The 19,541-nt window shown below is 44.1% G+C and overlaps 2 long non-coding RNA genes across 2 annotated transcripts; one reads left to right on the forward strand and one right to left on the reverse strand.

Moving 5' to 3' along the window:
* Positions 1 to 15: 15 nt before the first annotated feature.
* On the reverse strand, positions 16 to 1,041 carry LOC135573279 (uncharacterized). The gene is made up of 3 exons (XR_010464643.1): positions 639 to 1,041; positions 274 to 344; positions 16 to 186 (listed from the first exon to the last, which is right to left on the reverse strand). It is a non-coding gene; the product is annotated as an uncharacterized LOC135573279 (long non-coding RNA).
* A 16,563-nt stretch (positions 1,042 to 17,604) lies between these two features.
* On the forward strand, positions 17,605 to 19,541 carry LOC115134775 (uncharacterized). The gene is made up of 3 exons (XR_003864374.2): positions 17,605 to 17,816; positions 18,430 to 18,644; positions 18,939 to 19,541. It is a non-coding gene; the product is annotated as an uncharacterized LOC115134775 (long non-coding RNA).

Below are 19,541 nucleotides of genomic sequence, written 5' to 3' on the forward strand. Positions count from 1 at the left end.
AGGACATACCTCGAATGAAGCGGGTGGCATCTTGGGAGGAACCTATGCTCGTCTCTTTCCCCCCAGGGATCCCCTCTAAGACGGGCCTGCCTTTATTTAGCTCCAAGGCCATGTCCTCTGCTGGGGTAAGGTCAGCCTTTGGTGACCCACCACCCGTGCCTTGTCTGTGGGTATTCTTTTTCACTGCTAAAACAGTACAGACAATGTGTGAGCAGGCACCTTCTGGGTACAATATATGCTTGTGCTTTGTTAAATATTAGTCAGGGACCATACCATTCTGCAGAATGTTCTTGTATTTGATTTTGACCTGCTGCCATGTCCGTTTTGGCCCGTTCATGTTTAATCTACACACACACACACACACACACACACACACATTTAATGGAGTCACACTGCAAAAATTACTTGGTATTTTTGTCTTGTTTTCAGTAAAAATATCAAAAAATTTATCATAGCTTTATACAGTGTGATGGAGTTACTTTACACAATTTCACTCATATCTGCAGTGCATTTCAATTAAACATTTTACCGTTTCATAATTACAGTACAACTGCATTTTTGGAGATGTGAATTAAATATTTGAATTGTAATTGTGATGTTTCAGCGGAGCGGTGAGTGTGTAATTGTGCACTACTTACGCATTCAGGCGGTCTGCAATACTTTGCCACGCTTTTTCTCTTTGCTTTATCACTGTGGCGGTGTTGCCTTTCTTCTTAATTATATCTTTTACCTCCTCGTATGCCTCCATGAGGATTTGTGCTTCCGACGGGGAAAAGTACGCGGCTCTAGTTGCCATGGTAAATCAGTTAATCTGTGATCTGTGGCGGGGTCTAATTGAGTGAGCCGTGAGCGCGCACCTATCCAGGATTGGTTTCACCTGGCTTAATGAATCCGTGTCTGCTCATCCTGGCTTGGTCTTTTTGTGCAACCAATTAAGCCTGGACGCACATGTTTTGGCTTCATTGAGCTCAGCTGAGTCATTTATCCCGGATGTCTTAATTCTACTTTTGTGCAACAGGCCCCTGGTCTTAGTATTTTGTGTTTTCTTTATTATTTTGGTTAGGCCAGGGTGTGACATGGGTTTATTATGTGGTGTGTTTTGTCTTGGGGTTTTTGTAGGTATTGGGATTGTGGTACAGTGCGGTTATCTAGAAAAGTCTATGGTTGCCTGAAGTGGTTCTCAATCAGAGGCAGGTGTTTATCGTTGTCTCTGATTGGGAACCATATTTAGGCAGCCATATTCTTTGAGTGTTTAGTGGGTGATTGTTCCCGTCTCGGTGTTAGTTTGCACAAGATAGGCTCAGTCACTTGGTTTTTTCTTTTCAATTGTTTTGGAAGAGAAGAGAACGAGCGCCATTCTCCTTGCGGAGATGGTGCTAAATACATCAACACGGTCGGTCCCTGGGATTGGGCTGGCCAACACGATTCGGTTTGCTTGGAAGGAAAAGGAGTTTGAGCCTTTAGGACGGGAATCCTTTGGAAGGATAATATTGATGGGGATTCTAAAGCTGACGGTGAAAGGACGTGTTTTGTTTCCAAGGCAACTCGTTGGAGGGAACATACGACGTTGCACTATATACAGAGGAAAAACACGATGATATCCTGAGAAGGGCAAGAGCAGTGGGAGGTGAGAGGCCGATGTGCCACTACGAAATAACAAGCCTGGCGAAGAATAACTTTAGGGTTGTAACTGTGAATGACTTAAATGTAAATGTGTTATTTCCTCATGGGCATAGTTCTGTTTGACGTGTGGGCGCCTCTCAATACCAATAACCTATATTAGGGGTCACCAACTGCATTGTCGGAACTAGAAGCACAAGCATTTCGCTACACTCGCATTAACATCTGCTAACCATGTGTATGTGACAAATAAAATTTGATTTGATTTGTGAACATTTACAACCCTTACGTTAAGGACGAAGAGGTGAGGGCTTTTCTGGGGAGATACATGGATAACGTCTCCTCAGCAAGGCACCTCAAAGACTCCCTTGGGTTTTGGAATGGGAGGAGAGGCTTCCAGGCCCTCCTCAGAGAGGACCCAAGGGGACATGGTGGCTACCTCCATCCTCCTGCTATGTTCTCCCTAGGGGCTGACAGGGGGACGTTGTATTATGCACGTCAGCCCCCATTTTGCAGACGCTGTATGGCCTATGGTCACATATTCGCCTCATGCAGTGCAAGAAAATGCAGATTTTGTGCATCTGAGGATCACGAGGCGAGGGATTGTGACAAGCCTAAGACGTGCCATGGGTGTGGCTCGTCAGCACACCTGTGGAGGGGTGCCCGGCCCGTCAGAGGTCATATGCGTCTGCGGCTGGGGGGAGCAGGAGCGGGGATGGGGGAAGAAGAGGAGGGGAAGGAAGCACGCCTCATGACCAGAGTTCAGGTCCAGAGTTCAGGTGCACTCATCGGGGTAGGGATTTTGTGTGGGCACAGGGAGGTAAAAGTGGAGGATTCTTTCGTGGTAATGCAGGGGAGGGTTATAGGGGTGGATGTCACGATAAGGGATTGTAAATTTAGATTAGTGGTGGTGTATGGGCCACAGGTGGTGGCAGACAGAAGGGAGATGGTGGACTGTCTGACGCCCCTGTGTGTCACAAATAGGAAATTAGTGATAGGGGGGGATTTTAATACAGATTTAGGAAGAGGGGGATAGCAGTGCGGGCGCCATTGCCAGGCTAATGGCTTGCCATGGTCTGGTAGATGGTGGTCTGCACACTACTCCGAAAATGGACGGTCCTACATGGCGTAACTCCAGGGGGGTTGAGCGGAGGCTCGACTATATTTTTGTACCCAGGTCTTTGGGTAAGTTGTCTGGGCGGCTGTTGCCTGTTTTCTTTCGGATCACGACGGGGTGCTCCTGCAGGTGGGGTCGCCAGTCTGCCTCTTTGGTAGAGGGTACTGGAAGCTAGATCGGGATGTGCTGGAGGAGCGGGCTTTTGTTGACGGGTTTTATGGTTTCTTTTGGAGGCTTGAGGGCCTCCGGTCCATGTGCGAGGGGTGTTAGAGTGGTGGGAATTAGTTAAGGTGAGGATTAGGGCTTTTATAATAGGGTATTGCAAGAGGAAAAAAAGGGAGGAGAGGAGGGAGGTGGATCGTATCCAGAGGTTAATTGAACTCGAATACGAGGCAGGCAACCTCGGCGGGTCGTTTGACTGGGAGAGATCCGCAACCCTAAAGGCGCAGCTCAGGGAGTTGCAGGAGCGGAAGGCTCGAGCTTTCCTTGAGCGAGCGCATAGTGGCTTTCTAGAACATAATGAGACTTGTTCTGCTATGTTCTTTAAGTTGGTTAGGGCAAGACAGAGTAGGAAGGTAATGCATGGTGTTAGGGAAGAAAATGGTAGTATAGTTAGAGAACCAGAGGATATGGTCAGGGTGACAACTGATCATTTCCAAGGTTTATTTAAGGAAAGGGAAATAGATGTAGAGCAGGGAAATGTGTTTTTAGAACACTTGTCCAGGCGGTTGCCGGAGGACATTAGAGAAGTGATGGAGGCCCAGATCTCACTAGAAGAGGTTGAGAGCGCTCTTAGGAGGATGGGAAAAGGGAAGGTGCCTGGGATAGATGGGCTGCCGGCTGAGTTTTATCTCAAGTTTTGGGGTATACTTGGACCAGTGGTCCTCGAAGTCTTGAAGGCCATCCTTGAGACGGGGGTCCCGGGGATCAATGGCTGTTGGTGTGCTGTCACTTTTATATAAGAAGGGGGAAGTAACAGACCTTGGCAACTGGCGGCCGTTGACCATGCTGTGTGTAGATTACAAGCTACTTGCAAAGGTTTTAGCAGACCGGTTGCGCACAGCCCTTCCCTACGTCGTTCATGAGGATCAGACGTGCGGGGTAGAGGGCCGCTCTATTAGATGGAACCTACAGTTAATCAGGGACTCCATCGCTTGGGTTGAAGATAGAGGTCTGCCTTTAATGGTAGCAGCGCTAGATCAGGCGAAAGCCTTCGATCGCGTGAATAGATCCTTTTATTCAGAGTGTTAGGTCGATTAGGATTTGGGGAGAAGTTTATAGGATGGATTCGTACATTATATGTCGGAGCGGGGTGCCGAGTTAGTGTAAATAGTCACTTGGGTGATGTTTTTGACCTCTCGTCTGGGGTCAGGCAGGGGTGCCCACTCTCGGCTCTCCTCTTCGTTCTGTACATGGAGCCTCTGGGGGCTGCCATTAGGGCAGACACAGGGGTGGAAGGTTTGCTGATCCCTGGAAGTGGTGGGCTGCGTGTTAAGATGACGCAGTACGCCGACGACACTTCCTTGCTGTTGTGCAAGGACTCGTGCCTGACAAGGTCCCTTGCCATCTTTGGGGATTTCACCCGAGCGTCGGGAGCAGTTCTGAACCATGCAAAGTCTTCTGTCAAGTTTTTCGGAAGATGGCGCGGTAGAACGGATGTGCCTGGGGGGTTATCTCTCTGTGAGGGGGCCCTGAGGATTCTCGGGGTCCATTTTGAGACCTCCGGCTCAGCGACGCTAAACTGGAACATGCGTATCGCAGTGGTACAGAGGAAGCTAGCAATGTGGAAAGCTAGGTATTTGTCTTTTATGGGCAAAGTCCTGGTCCTAAAGGTGGATGTGTTGCCGTCTCTTTTGTATTTGGCATACATCTACCCATTGCCGGCTTGTCTGAGGAGGCCTCTAGTGAGGCTTGTGTTTCAGTTTATGTGGAGTGGCAGGTGCGAGTGGGTCGCCAGGGCACGCATGATCTGTCCCATCGGGGAGGGAGGTAGGGGGTACCACATTTCCCCCTCAAGCTGGACTCAATTTTTGTTTCCTTCTTGTTAACGGAGCTTGCTCAGCCAGTGATACACCCGTCCGGTTACCTCCTGCGGGTGTTTTTCTCGTATCAGGCGAGAAGCATAATGGTGTGGTCTAACACGGGTCCTCGGGCGGAACAGCTGCCGTGGCACTTTGGTCATGCGGCCAAGTGGCTGCGTGCGCACCCTGAGGTTGAAGTTGCCCGAGTAGGTTTAGATCACAGGCACCTGTACGAGGAGGTCAGAAAGGCAGGGAGTCCGGCGCCTGTAGTGGGCATCTCGGAAGTGGTCTGGGAGGGAGTGCAGTCGCGGGGTCTGGATAACAGGCTCAAGGACCTGAATTGGTTGAGCCTTCATAAGTGTTTGCCGGTACGTTCCATCTTGTACCGGTATAATTTGGTGCAATCCCCCACCTGTCTAAGATCCTCTTGTGGCAGGGAGGAGACTGTGCGCCATGTCTTTTGGGACTGTGCCTTTGCCGGAGTAGTATGGGCTAGGGCACTGGTGTTGTTAGGTTTGGTAAAGGGGGATTTTGTATTGACGTGGGCCAGGTTAGAGAGGGGTGTAGGGAGAGCGAGAGGGACGGATAGGGACAGGTTTCTGCTCTGGCTTCTCATGAGTCTCTTTAAACGGGGGCTGTGGGAAGCAAGGCAGAACATGGTGAAGACAGGGAAAGATTGGGGGGTGGAAGGGATAGTGAGGAGGGTGGAAGGAGATTTGAGGGGGAGGATGAAGAGGGAGGAGAGGAAGTGGGGGCAGCATGCTGCTCGGGAGAGGTGGAAGGGGGGTTTAGGGCTGGGTGTCATTTAGATTTGTAAGAGGATAGATTAGGGACGGGAGATAGGGAGAGGTATTTTGTAGGGTAACGGGGAGGGAAGATGCTCCCCTGAGGTTTTGTTTGGGGTTTTTGTTTAGTTAAATTAAAATACCATTATTGGAGTATGTATGAAAATTATGAGTTGTAAAGAATGAATGGTATTGAAGGTAATAATAAATTATTTTTTATATAAAAAAAAAAGATAGGCTGTTTAGGTTTTCACGTTACGTTTGTTTTGTTCGTGTTTTCATCTTTATTAAAGATGTATACCAATAACCACGCTGCATTTTGGTCCGCCTCTCCTTCACCGCAAGAAAACCGTAACACCTTTAGTTTTATTACTGTGTTTTGCTCTATTATGTATTATGTATTATTATCACCTTCCGGTGTAAAAACCATGGATATTAAAAACAAAGTGAGAAGTAGGCATTGGTCTGAAGCTGAAAAATAAAGGAAATTCACCAGCACCACAAGGTGTACCCATGCTCTACCAAGGTTTTCCAGCACACGGCTTTAACCTATTACAGTGGTTATGTTGGTCTATTGTACTTCCAACAATAAGTAGGCAGGTTGCTTAGGATTTAAACCGCCTAATTCTGTCACACCCTGATTTGTTTCACTTGTCTTTGTACATGTCTCCACCCCTTCCAGGTGTCGCTCATCTTCCCCATTATCCCCAGTGTATTTATACCTGTGTTCTCTGTTGACAGTTCGTTTTGTTTCATCAAGCCTACCAGTGTTTTTCCTGTGCTCCTGTCTTTCTCTAGTCCCTGTTTTCTGGGTTTTTACCATTCTGCCTGCCTGCCGTTCTGTATCCTTCTGACTCTGCTCTGGATTACTGACCTCTGGCTGCCCTTGACCTGTCATTTGCGGGCCACCCTGTTTTTGAAATAAACTTTTGTTACTTCAACTGTCTGCATCTGGGTCTTCTGAGCCTTGACAAATTCATACTCTTCAGAGGGATAATAGACTTTAAAATATTAAAATAATGTATGAATTTAAAAAATAATTACATTCAGATTTTCACACATAAGAGCACAATGTCAAAGTAAAATTTTGTTTATAGATTTGTTTTTTTATTAATAAAAAATTAAAAGCTGGAACATCTTGAGTCAATAATTATTCAACCCCTTTGTTATGGTAATAAAGAATAAAAAATATGCTTAACAAATCGCATTAACTGTTAGGGCTAGCCCTGAATACTGCCCCTTCTGGAGGAATTCGGCACCCATATAAACCATGATAAATTTTTGTCAAAAGTTGTTAATATATGCAATTAAAAATTGTTATCGAATAGGAAACACTCTAAAGCTTATAAAACTGTTTAAATTTTGTCTCTAGCTAAAGCAGAAGTCTCAGGGCATGCATTCTCCCAAAGTCTCTCTTGTAATGGGAAAAGTTGCCATCACTTTGACGTCATTGTATACACACTTCCCAAAGAGCTATAACCATGGAAACACGTTCTATGTCTTCAGCGTGAAGCCTGCTTTCGAGCCACCTGGGAGACACACCAAACATGTGGAAGAAGGTGCTCTGGTCAGATGAAACCAAAATTGAACTTTTTGGCAACAATGCAAAACGTTATGTTTGGCGTAAAAGTAACACAGCTCATCACCCTGAACACACCATCCCCACTGTCAAACATGGTGGTGGCAGCATCATGGTTTGGGCCTGCTTTTCTTCAGCAGGGACAGGGAAGATGGTTAAAATTGATGGGAAGATGGATGGAGCCAAATACAGGACCATTCTGGAAGAAAACCTGATGGAGTCTGCAAAAGACCTGAGACTGGGACGGAGATTTGTCTTCCAACAAGACAATGATCCAAAACATAAAGCAAAATCTACAATGGAATGGTTCAAAAATAAACATATCCAGGTGTTAGAATGGCCAAGTCAAAGTCCAGACCTGAATCCAATCGAGAATCTGTGGAAAGAACTGAAAACTGCTGTTCACAAATGCTCTCCATCCAACCTCACTGAGCTCGAGCTGTTTTGCAAGGAGGAATGGGAAAAACTGATAGAGACATACCCCAAGCGACTTACAGCTGTAATCGCAGAAAAAGGTGGCGCTACAAAGTATTAACTTAAGGGGGCTGAATAATTTTGCACGCCCAATTTTTCAGTTTTTGATTTGTTAAAAAAGTTTGAAATATCCAATAAATGTTGCTCCACTTCATGATTGTGTCCCACTTGTTCTTGATTCTTCACAAAAAAATACAGTTTTATATCTTTATGTTTGAAGCCTGAAATGTGGCAAAATGTCGCAAAGTTCAAGGGGGCCGAATACATTCGCAAGGCACTAACTTAGTTCCAGAAGAAAGCCACTTTCAATTTCCTTATGTTGGGGGCTTTCATCAAGGTACAGTAAGTGTTGCCTGGTGTAATGTGACTTCCAGGACTGCATTTTAGGTTGTGGTCAGGTCCAATATTGGCTATGCACCCAAGAGGGAAAGAGGTTGGGACATCCTAGAAATGTATGACATTACAAGGTTATAGATGCTTTGTGAAGCCTCAATTTGAATTATTTTTAAAGCCTTTATTAAGCTGTGGTTATGCCACACTTTAAAAAGCATAGGTTTTTATCATATTTGACATTGATGGTTATATCGCACAGTTAGGCCCCATTTATGAACCCTTTATAGAGCATGACATACAGTTAGAGATGATTTGTGACAAATGTATGTAGTGCTTATGAAGCCTTCATAAGTTGCACTTCATTTAAAGCTGGACCACTTGCATGATCAATGTTTTCCAGGAAGCACAAGTGATCACACTGGTCAGTTTTGCATAGGATTCAAACTTTCTCAAGCAACCATGGAGGCCCAGTCTACTGGAGATTGTGATAGCTGACTACTAATGTTTATTATGCCTTGTGTTTGAACCACAAGATGGTGACATAAAACAAAGATGACATTAAATTGAAACAATGAAACAAATTAAATTAAATTAAACAACAAAGATTAATGAGGTTAATAACATGTATTCTACCATATCTAATCATGTTTGAAATATGATAATGCAAATAATAGCCCAATGTATTCAACATCTTGATGTTCATCCCTCATTAGCCTAATTACTATAACACACCCTTCACTGTGTTCATTGGTTACCCTAATTGCAATCTTTGTCTACATAACATGGATTAAGCATTCATTATGAAACCCTGAGGAAGGAACTGCATTGCCGAAACATTGGTTATTAGGTTTACCCATAATATTTTTGGGGGAGCAAACAGTGCATTCAGAAAGTATTCAGACCCCTTTACTTTTTCCACATTTTGTTACGTTACAGCCTTATTCTAAAATAGATTACATTGTTTTTTCCCTCATCAATCAACACACAATACCCCATAATGACAAAGCAAAAACTGGTTTTTAGACATTTTTGCAAATGTATAAAAAAATTAAAAAATGAAATATCACATTTACAAAAATATTTTAAGACCCTTTACTCAGTACTTTGTTGAAGCACCTTTGGCAGCGATTACAACCTCGAGTCTTCTTGGGTATGACGCTACAAGCTTGACACACCTGTATTTGTGTTTCTCCCATTCTTCTCTGCAGATCCTCTCAAGCTCTGTCAGGTTGGATGGGGAGCGACGCTGCACAGCTGTTTTCAGGTCTCTCCAGAGATGTTAGATCGGGTTCAAGTACGGGCACTGGTTGAGCCACTCAAGGACATTCAGAGACTTGTCCCAAAGCCACTCCTACGTTGTCTTGGCTGTGTGCTTAGGGTTGTTGTCCTGTTGAAAGTTGAACCTTTGCCCCAGTCTGAAGTCCTAAGCAGACTGGAACAGGTTTTCAACAAGGATCTATCTATATTTTGCTCCGTTAATCTTTCTCTCGATCCTGACTAGTCTCCAAGTCCTTGCCACTGAAAAACATCCCCACAGCATGATGCTGCCACCACCATGCTTCACCGTAGGGATGGTGCCAGGTTCCAGACGCAATGCTTGGCACTCAGGCTAAAGAGTTCAATCTTGGTTTCATCAGACCAGAGGAAGAATTTTGTTTGTCATGGTCCAAGAGTCCTTTAGGTGCCTTTTGGTAAACTCCAAAATGGGCTGTCATGTGCCTTTTACTGAGGAGTGGCTTCCGTCTGGCCTCTCTACCATAAAGGCCTGATTGGTGGTCCTGCAGAGATGGTTGTCCTTCTGGAAGGGGAAGCTTCTCCCATCTCCACAGAGGAATTCTGGAGCTCTGTCAGAGTAACCTTCAAGTTCTTGGTCACCTCCCTGACCAAGGCCCTTCTCCCCCGCTTGCTCAGTTGGGCCGGGCAGCCAGCTCTAGGAAGAGTCTTGGTGGTTCAAAACTTCTTCCATTTCAGAATGATGGAGGCCACTGTATTCTTGGGACCTTCAATGATGCAGAACTTTTTAAGTGCCCTTCCCCAGATCTGTGCCACGACACAATTCTGTCTTGGAGCTAAATCTCGAGTCTAATAGCGAAGGGTCTGAATACTTGTAAATGTAAATAAGGTCTTTTTTTATTTATACATTTGCAAAAATGTCTAAAAACCTGTTTTCCCTTTATCATTATGGGGTATTCTACAATGATTTAATCCATTTTCAAATAAGGCTGTAACAAAATGTGGGAAAAAGGGAAGGGGTCTGAATACTTTCCGAACTGTATATAGAGTGTGACTTTCTTTCTTTTTAGGCAAATGCAGACTACCTGTTTGTTAGATATATACGTAAATGAGACCAAGTTTACCATGGCCAAGTTTTCAGGTCCATTTCTGGCGAGGTGTTATTGGCGATCCACCTGGAGCATGCACTCTTTGTTGGAGAAAGCTGGAGTCAGTGCAGTTCCAGGTAGCTTAGATATTAAAGATATTCTCCAGTACTATATTCCCCAGTACTCTATACTCTTGGATAACGTGGGACAGGCCTCTTGCTAGCTTTCACTCAAATGGCAAGATGCTGAACCTCATTGGCTAAACCTCGAATTGCTAGGGGCCCACATGGTCAAAGCTTGCAGTACTCAAAATGGCATGCACAGCTTCCATAAAACAGTCACTTTCACACATCATTATGCTTGGTGGAACAGTAAGACACATAGTCCAGCTCTACAAAACAACACAAAAGACATGTCATGACTATTTAATTATCACAATGATTTTATTTTTAATTCTAAGAGAAGCTGTGATGATAAACTACAAACATGAAAGTTCTATAGCGTTCTAAAAACACTCATCTGTGCTGTAAGTTTTATAACAATTCAAGAGTCTCCCCATAGGTGGCAGAAGAACAGAGGAGAGTATTTTCCACACCCATAAAGTAACATGCATTAGGATGGAAAATAACCTGTCATTTCTAGGAGGATTCTTACATTAAATGAGCTTCATATCATAAGACTGGATTCAACTCAGTAATTCAACACCACCTCTGATGGCAAAATGTTCTTACTTTACTACGACAGGAGCATAGGCCATTGACGAATGTCCTCCATCTTACTCGGTTATGGGCACACCAGTTGAGACCGCTCTCAGTCATTTCTGCCTGGACGTCGCCCCTGTTTCTTTTCCCCTGGCAAAATTGTGGCAAAATAAAGTTATTAATAACTGGCCTATATATAATCATGATGAACTGTAAAGAGCAGGGGTTTTTTTAACCTAAAATGAGGTGTCCCGTCTGTCTGTGTGTGTGTGTGTGTGTGTACGCGCGCGCTCTGGTATATGAATAGTGCTGTGAATGGGATGTAACATACATAATGTAGCTTCTACTGGCAATGATGTGAAGCATAGCATAGATAAGGCATACTTTCATACAGCAGCTCACCTTTATGCTCAATGGAAGCTCTCCTCTGGGTACAGAGTAGTCCTCTCAAGTTGTCTAAGTCAAGCATGAGCACCAGGGGCGCAATTCAAAAAATTAAATGATGACACAATGCCAAGCGTGTCATCCTATTATTTTCCCTATTCATTGCCAGAACTACACTTATGTTCCCACTAGGGGTTGGAACCGGATCAGTGAACAGATAATGCTGTTCATTGACTACAGCTCAGTGTTCAACACCATAGTGCCCACGAAGCTCATCACTAAGCTAAGGACCCTGGGACTAAATGCCTCCCTCTGCAACTGGATCCTGGAATTCCTGACGGGTCGCCCCCAGGTGGTAAGGGTAGGCAACAACACGTCTGCCAAGCTGATCCTCAACACTGGGGCCCATTAGGGGTGTGTACTTAGTCCCCTACTGTACTCCCTGTTCCCCCACGACTGCGTGGACAAACATGACTCCAACACCATCATTCAGTTTGCTGATGACACAACAGTGGTAGGCCTGATCACCGACAACGATGAGACAGCCTATAGGGAGGTGGTCAGAGAACTGGTAGTGCGGTGCCAGGACAACAACCTCTCCCTCAATGTGAGCGAGACAAAGGAGCTGATCGTGGACTACAGGAAAAGGCGGGCCGAACAGGCCCCCATTAACATCGATGGGGCTGTAGTGGAGTGGGTCAAGAGTTTCAAATTCCTTGGTGTCCACATCACCAATGATCTATCATGGTCCAAATATCCCAAGACAGTCGTGAAGTGGGGACTGAAAATATTTGGCATGGGTCCCCAGATCCTCAAAAAGTGGCCAGTTGTATCATCCTGGCCAGTTTTATCACCGCCTGGTATGGCAACTGCTCGGCAGGCGCTACAAATCAAATCAAATCAAATGTATTTACATAGCCCTTCTTACGTTAGCTGATATCTGGAAGTGCTGTACAGAAACCCAACCTAAAACCCCAGACAGCAAGCAATGCAGGTGTAGAAGCACAGAGGCTGGGAAAAACTCCCTAGAAAGGCCAAAACCTAGGAAGAAACCTAGAGAGGAACCAGGCTATGAAGGGTGGCCAGTCCTCTTCTGGCTGTGCCGGGTGGAGATTATAGCAGAACATGGCCAAGATGTTCAAATGTTCATAAATGACCAGCATGGTCAAATAATAATAATCACAGCAACAAGTCAGCACCTCAGGAGTAAATGTCAGTTGGCTTTTCATAGCAGATCATTAAGAGTATCTCTACCGCTCCTGCTGTCTCTAGAGAGTTGAAAACAGCAGGTCTGGGACAGGTAGCACGTCCAGTGAACAGGTCAGGGTTCCATAGCTGCAGGCAGAACAGTTGAAACTGGAGCAGCAGCACGGCCAGGTGGACTGGGGACAGCAAGGAGTCATCATGCCAGGTAGTCCTGAGGCATGGTCCTAGGACTCAGGTCCTCCGAGAGAGAGAGAGAAAGAGAGAAAGAGAGAAAGAGAGAGGGTAGTGAGTACGGCCCAGTACATTACTGGGGCCAAGCTTCCTGCCATCCAGGACCTCTGAAATAGGCGGTGTCAGAGGAAAGCCTATAAAATTGTCAGAGACTCCAGTCACCCAAGTAATAGAATGTTTTCTCTGTTACCGGAGCACCAAGTGGTACCGGAGCGGCAAGTCTTGGACCAAAAGGCTCCTTAACAGCTTCTACCCCCAAGCCATAAGACTGCTGAACAATTAATCAAATAGTGACTGGACTATTTATATTTCCCCCCACCCCACCTCCATTTGTTTTGTACACTGCTAACTGCATGTACAAATTACCTCAACTAACCTGTAACCCCGCACACTGACTCGGTACAGGTACCCCTGTGTATAACCTCATTATTGTTATGTTACTGTGTTACTTTATATTTTTTGCTTAAGTTTATTTGGTAAATATTTTCTTAACTCTTCTTGAACTGCACTGTTGGTTAAGGGCTTGTAAGTAAGCTTTCATGGTAAGGTCTACACTTGTATTCGGGCATGTGATAAATAAGGTTTGATTTGATTTTAAAAGGGAATGAAAGTGATCTTTACTGTTGGGAACCGATTAATAAGATTATTTTACGTACCAGGCATTTTTTCTCCAGTCCCACAAGAAAACACAACAAAGCGCCTATACAAACCCTCCCTCTGTCAATCAGGAACTTCTTCCAGTGTCTACAGACATTACAAGCATGATTCAGAAGATAGGGAGAGAGATTTTTTATTAGAGAAGAATTAATTAACTTTTTCTATGTTAGTTAGGGATGCTATATTTATCACTTTTAATTCATTAACTACAAAATGGTCAGACATGTTTTTAATTCTGGTGCCACTCTGCACACACAAGCTTGTTGGCTAGCTTCTCTAGTCCAACGTTAAGCCGATTCTGGCGTGACGTTTTGATAACCGTGTATATCTCTATCGGACAAAGTACTTACCCCCCCAAAATGATATGCTAATTATCTGCATACAGAACTACAAATTCCTGTCTCAAGCTTCACGTCCCTCACCAGGGCCATGATGATCTGAAGGATCAACTTGCTTAAATTGAGAATTCTGTGAACTGTCTCGGGCAAGTTAAAAAACGTGCACGAAACCTGTTGTCTAGCCATTTAAATGCATGGGAAATTCATGGATTTTATAAACCAAGAGTCTAGCTTGTTAGTTAACTAGCTAGCTAACTTAGATGGTGAAGCTAGGTGATAATGTTGAATGAATAATGTTTGTTTGTGTCTGTGTGTGAGGGGTGGGTGGGTAGTCTATTTTAAGTAACTACTTGACTTATAGCTACCCAAGCTAGCTGTATTATTTTGGTCTGGATTGTTGAGAGGTTTCATAGATGGACTGATTAGCATCCTTTCTTGAGTCAACAGTGTGCTTACTGTACTGCAAGAAGACATGAATCAGTTTGTGGTTACCCTCTGAACAGCATATCATTAGTATAGCTAGTAAGCAAGGTTACGTAACCTTATTTAGTCCTACCTGCTATGGTGGGTTTTACACATTAATTGGTAATCACACATTTGTTTTTAAGATAGAATGACTGTCATGTTATTGAAGCTAAATTGCTAAATGTATTTATATACACCTTGTCTATTCCAGAACCAGTGGGTGTCCCTGAGTCTTATCAGATATTCATTTCAATGGTATTGATTTAACAGGTACCAGTCAAAAGTTTGGATGCACCTACTCATTCAAGAGTTGTAGTAACCAAAAAAAGTGTTTAAAAAAATCCAAATATATTTTATATTTGAGATACTTCAAAGTAGTAGTGATGGGTCGTTCGCGACCCATCGAGTCGGATCTAAGAGTCGGCTCTCGTAGGTGAACATTGGGAGCCGGCTCGCATATCAGAGCCAAATCTATTTATAAAAATATTTTTAAAATTAAGATCGTGAAAATATTTAAATGAATAGAATTAACTAATTCAAAAAACGAAAAACAAAATAAAATAATATAGGCCTAAATGCTCAAGCGCACACATTCGTTCTGACTGTCTGCTCAGACTAACAGCCTCGCCTGTTGTCCTGTCAATCAGACATGCAATGAACCAAAGATGCATGAGGGATGGCCAAGCCAACTCACTCACAGTCACACACTTAGCAGTCGAGGAGAGAGGAAGAACAGCTGTGAAAACAACATCTGGGAAATTAGTTGGAATCACAGTAGCATTTGGATGCATTTTAATAATGTAGACAATGTTAGAGCACAGTGTAGAATTTGCCAAAACAAAATCTCATATAAAGCCGGTTCTACACACAACCTACACCGGCATATGCGAACTGTGCGCCCAACTGTGAAGCTAGCTGTAGCAGAGCTTCGAGAAACTAGCGGTGATAGTGATAGTGGTGAAGCCAGCACCTCCACACGTGGAGATGTATCAACTTAGTCAAGTAGGCCTACTCCACGACCCACAGCAACGCAGTCTTCTATGGACCAGTTTATGCCAAAGTCTATGCCTGTAGCAAAACAAGGCCAAATTGATATTGCATTGGCTTAAATGATTGCCACCGATTTCCAGCCATTTTCAATCGTGGAGGACAGAGGTTTTAGAAATTATAGCAATAGTCTAAATCCAATGTAGACAATTCCAAGCAGGAAAACCCTTTCAAAATCACTTATTCCACAACTGTACGAGAGCACACAGGCTTCAGTGTGGGAAAAAGTCCAAAAAGCTACAGCAGTTTGCCTTACCACTGACTGCTGGACATCAAGGGTAGCCACTTCTTACATGTCGGTTACATGTCACTTCATAGATTTTTCGATGTCTTGCTGTCTTCTGGACTGCTTTGAGTTCAGCAACAGACACACCTCAGAGAACTTGGCAGAGGAACTGTTGAGAGTGGCCAGAGAATGGCAAGGAGATGGAAAAGTGGTCTGTTGTAACATAACCAAAGCCATGAACATTTTTAAATGGACCCATCATCCATGTCTTGCCCACACAATCAACCTGATTGTAAGAGATGCTCTGAAGGTGATGAAGTCCACTGTGGACAAAGTGAAAGCAGCTGTGGAATACTTCCACAGGAGCACAGTAGGTTCTGAAAAATGAAAGTCTACACAATGCCAGATGGGGATGCATGAGCTGAGGCCTAAACAAGACTGCACTACAAGGTGGAATTCAACATGTTATATGTTGAAGCAGTTTCTTGAGTCAAAGGATGCCATCATCTCTCCCCTGGCCATTGTCCATTCACCTGTTGATGCTCTGACCCAAGAGGAATGGGATGTGGTGGAGGAGGCGTGCAGAGTCCTGGAACCTTTTGAGCAGGTCACTGTGGAGATCAGTGGAGAGAGGTACAGTAAGCAGTTATTACTACATCATTATTTAATCCAGTATTATATATGTAGATGAGCATGTAGTATCAGTAGACAAAACATGAACCTGGACTAATAAGTTACTGTTCTCTCTTTTCAGCTATGTGACAGCCTCAAAAATGATACTCCTGTGTAAGGGTCTGCAGCGAATCACAGCCAGCCGCCAGAGAGAAGCAAATGTAACCACAGGACACCCTATGTTCATCAATGGACAGAAAGTTCCGCAGAATGGAATATAATCACGTGATGCCAGAGTGATTGATGAGGCTCTTCAAAGAATAACCTCAGCAGCAGGGAGGGACAGCCCCAGCAGTCAGCTGGCTCAGGTACCAGGGCAACAGGAAGAAGAGGGATCAGATGGAGCAGAAGCACCAGCAGTAGTGCCACAAACTTCTGATGTTTGGATGCTGTTTGACGAGAGAGCAACTGGGGATGCAGCACGAAGGAATCCCTCAGCAGATGCCATAATGGAGGTCCGATCCTATTTGGAGGAGCCCCACCCTGGAGAGCAGTTCTCCTTTGATCCCCTACCCAGGAAAATCACCTGTTGTTTGGGTATCGTTATGTATATATGCCCTCCTATTGTTGAATTGTTTAGATAAAAAAGATTGTTTCATACACCCCTGCAGAGACACACACACACACACAATACCCCCCGGACATTCCTGCTTCATAGACAACAGCCCTAAGGTCAATAAAATAGGGGGTGTGGGGCCATCCTCTTTGAAATGTTCAAACACATACCCCCCAGTTCAACGAGGTCCCTACACATCAATCATCATGACAACTTCAAAGGAATAGATGCACTATATGCATAAATTAACACACACTCTAACACATGACAACAGGATGTCTTGACAGGATGCCCCAATATTGGCATAACCACATGATAACTTCCTGCCAGGATGTCCTGACCGGATGCCCATATTTGGGCATGCACACGTCATCCGGACCTAGGGTCATAAATCAAACGTTTGACGCGCGCCGTCTACTTTATTCTCTCTTCCGTGTTTGACCCCTATGTTTTATGGGTATTATGACATTTCCATGGTGGGGCTATATAGTTTGCCCGCTCCATAACAAGCTCCCTAGCGAGCTCTATATCCTCAGTGCATGATTGGTGAAGTAATTTAATGTTGAGCTAAATGTAAATATGATTACAGAGGTTTAAAAAGGAACAGAAAGGAACGATATAAACCAGTACTTTTGGGGGTTCGACCTGGTTCAGAACTTTATTTTGCTGGTCGGAACGTAGAAAAAAAATGGTTAAATTCAGAAAGAAATTATTGGAAACTAATTTTGGTTCCAACCACTGGTTGCTTCTAAATGTACACATAGGGACAAAAGCCTTCTTAATAATTAAGAGCTTGCTTGTGGTTTTCTGAAACATGACACCTCCTCTTTGCTGTTTTCCGTGTGTGTAGTGGAGGTTCATAGGGAGCAGTGAGCTCAGTCGGTGATGTCAGAAGAGGGCAGGTCTGTTTTGTATTGGCTGTAATGTTATTGTCTGTAGCCTATTCAGCTTCACTGTCTCAGAAGCTATACGAAGGTGGCATGTCTGCACAGTGGCTCAAAGTTACCCTCCCACCTGAACCACAGCACTTTGAACAGACAGAGCAGTCTCGCTCCATCTCAGTCGATGGCAACTGTAGTGCCTGTGAGTATTTCTGTGTTTGGGTAATAAGAATGGTTTTGGGATAATGTGGGGAATTGATGGATGATCCTCAACAGAACTGGATCAGCAGAAGAGTTTTGATGAAATGATGGTTATTAGTTAATGGAGAAATGTGGGAGATTACAAGGTGGAGGTAGATGGCGGTAGATGGATGGATCCAGTGATAGATGGAGCCTGTGAGTGTGTGCTGGGCTTGGGTTTCTGATGGAGAGGGTGATTAAGAGGCCAGCGACGGCTCGTATGCAAATTAATTGGGTGTGATCTGATAGTGTTAATGTTCTGTGTTTATATCTCTGGTTCACGTGGCCTGTTTCTTCTGAAGTGTTTACTGAAATTCTGGGTAGAGACATAACATTTAGCATTGTGCGAGTACGATGAAATTGTTAAAACAATGTTCATTGTTAGAAACTAAAATGAACAAAACTTAACAAATAAATAACACATTTTATTTTTGAAAACAGTCGTTTTCATTGACGAGGGTCCTAATTTGTTATTTTTTGGCACTAAAATCAGACAAAAAGACTTGACATTCTGTGTTGTTTCAGAATACTAGACTACTAAAAACTTTATTGTTCTCTCTACATGTATCCTCCAGTTTGCGTCCTGTTATGGAAACAGCACTCTCCATCAGCCTCTCCAACTCTTTGGGAAGGGCCCTAAGTGTGGCTACATGTCCCTCATCGCCTACCGTAGCCCTCGTAATGTCCCCCGCCCGAGTTTGGCATGCAATGCCCCAAAATTGACTCTATGTCAGATCTGCAGAATGCTGCGTGTGATGCGTTTTGAGGCTGCTGCTGCAGCCAACAACAGGTGAGGCCAAATCCCCATGCTGCACTGCCCTGCAAGATCACTCTAGATGCATTGTGTCATGTCTCTAGATGGATTGTTGTCAGTCTTATTTCTCTTCAAGCCCTGTGCGTGTAGGTAGAATATATATAATCTAGCACTGTCAAAATGTGTTATATTGGGGAAAAGGGATATAGTCTGAAATTGTCAATTAAATACATTTAAAAAATCCCGTTCTGAATATTTTAGAGAATGTAAATTAATACTTCAATATACTGTATATATCACTGAATGATAGTCAATCGCTTTGGGTTTCAGGAAGCAAGCATCTTCTCCTCCACCACCTAGCTCTCCGGCCAAGTCAAACAGGAGATGTCTGCCTTCCTGCTTTCGCCACAGACGTAATACTAGTAACATAAAGAGTTTTGGATGATAATGGATCCCAAGAGCCCACCCCTACCCTTCCAACAATCCTTACCCAGCCGATGGGAGTGAGTTCCCTTCACGTTTCCACACAAACCTGTACAGAGAAGCACAGACTCCATATCCCCATGCTTTGTTTGTTGGGGGTAGGGAGGGCACTCCTGAGACAAAGAAAACATGTATTTTGTGTACCAGTGACTGACAGACTCAGCTTCAACCACACCGATTTATTTTGTCTTGTGCGTAATTTCAAAAGGTGAGACTCTGCTCACTGCAAAGGTCAGTCAGTAATTAAACCTGTGGAATGTTTCCAGGGGTCAGGAAAGGAAACCAAACTGTTTTGGGGGTTTGGGTGTTGGGTTGTTTTCTTTTTTAGGTGTTTAATTCTGGGTGTACATTGCTAAACGGAAAGTGTAATTGACTGACATTGGCACTGTGAAAACCTGCATTTCTACTGTGGTTTCTTTATTAAAGTTTTGACTATTTCAATCAACTTAA

This window comes from Oncorhynchus nerka, linkage group LG9a, assembly GCF_034236695.1.
Source record: "Oncorhynchus nerka isolate Pitt River linkage group LG9a, Oner_Uvic_2.0, whole genome shotgun sequence".
Classification (NCBI taxonomy): Eukaryota; Metazoa; Chordata; class Actinopteri; order Salmoniformes; family Salmonidae; genus Oncorhynchus; species Oncorhynchus nerka.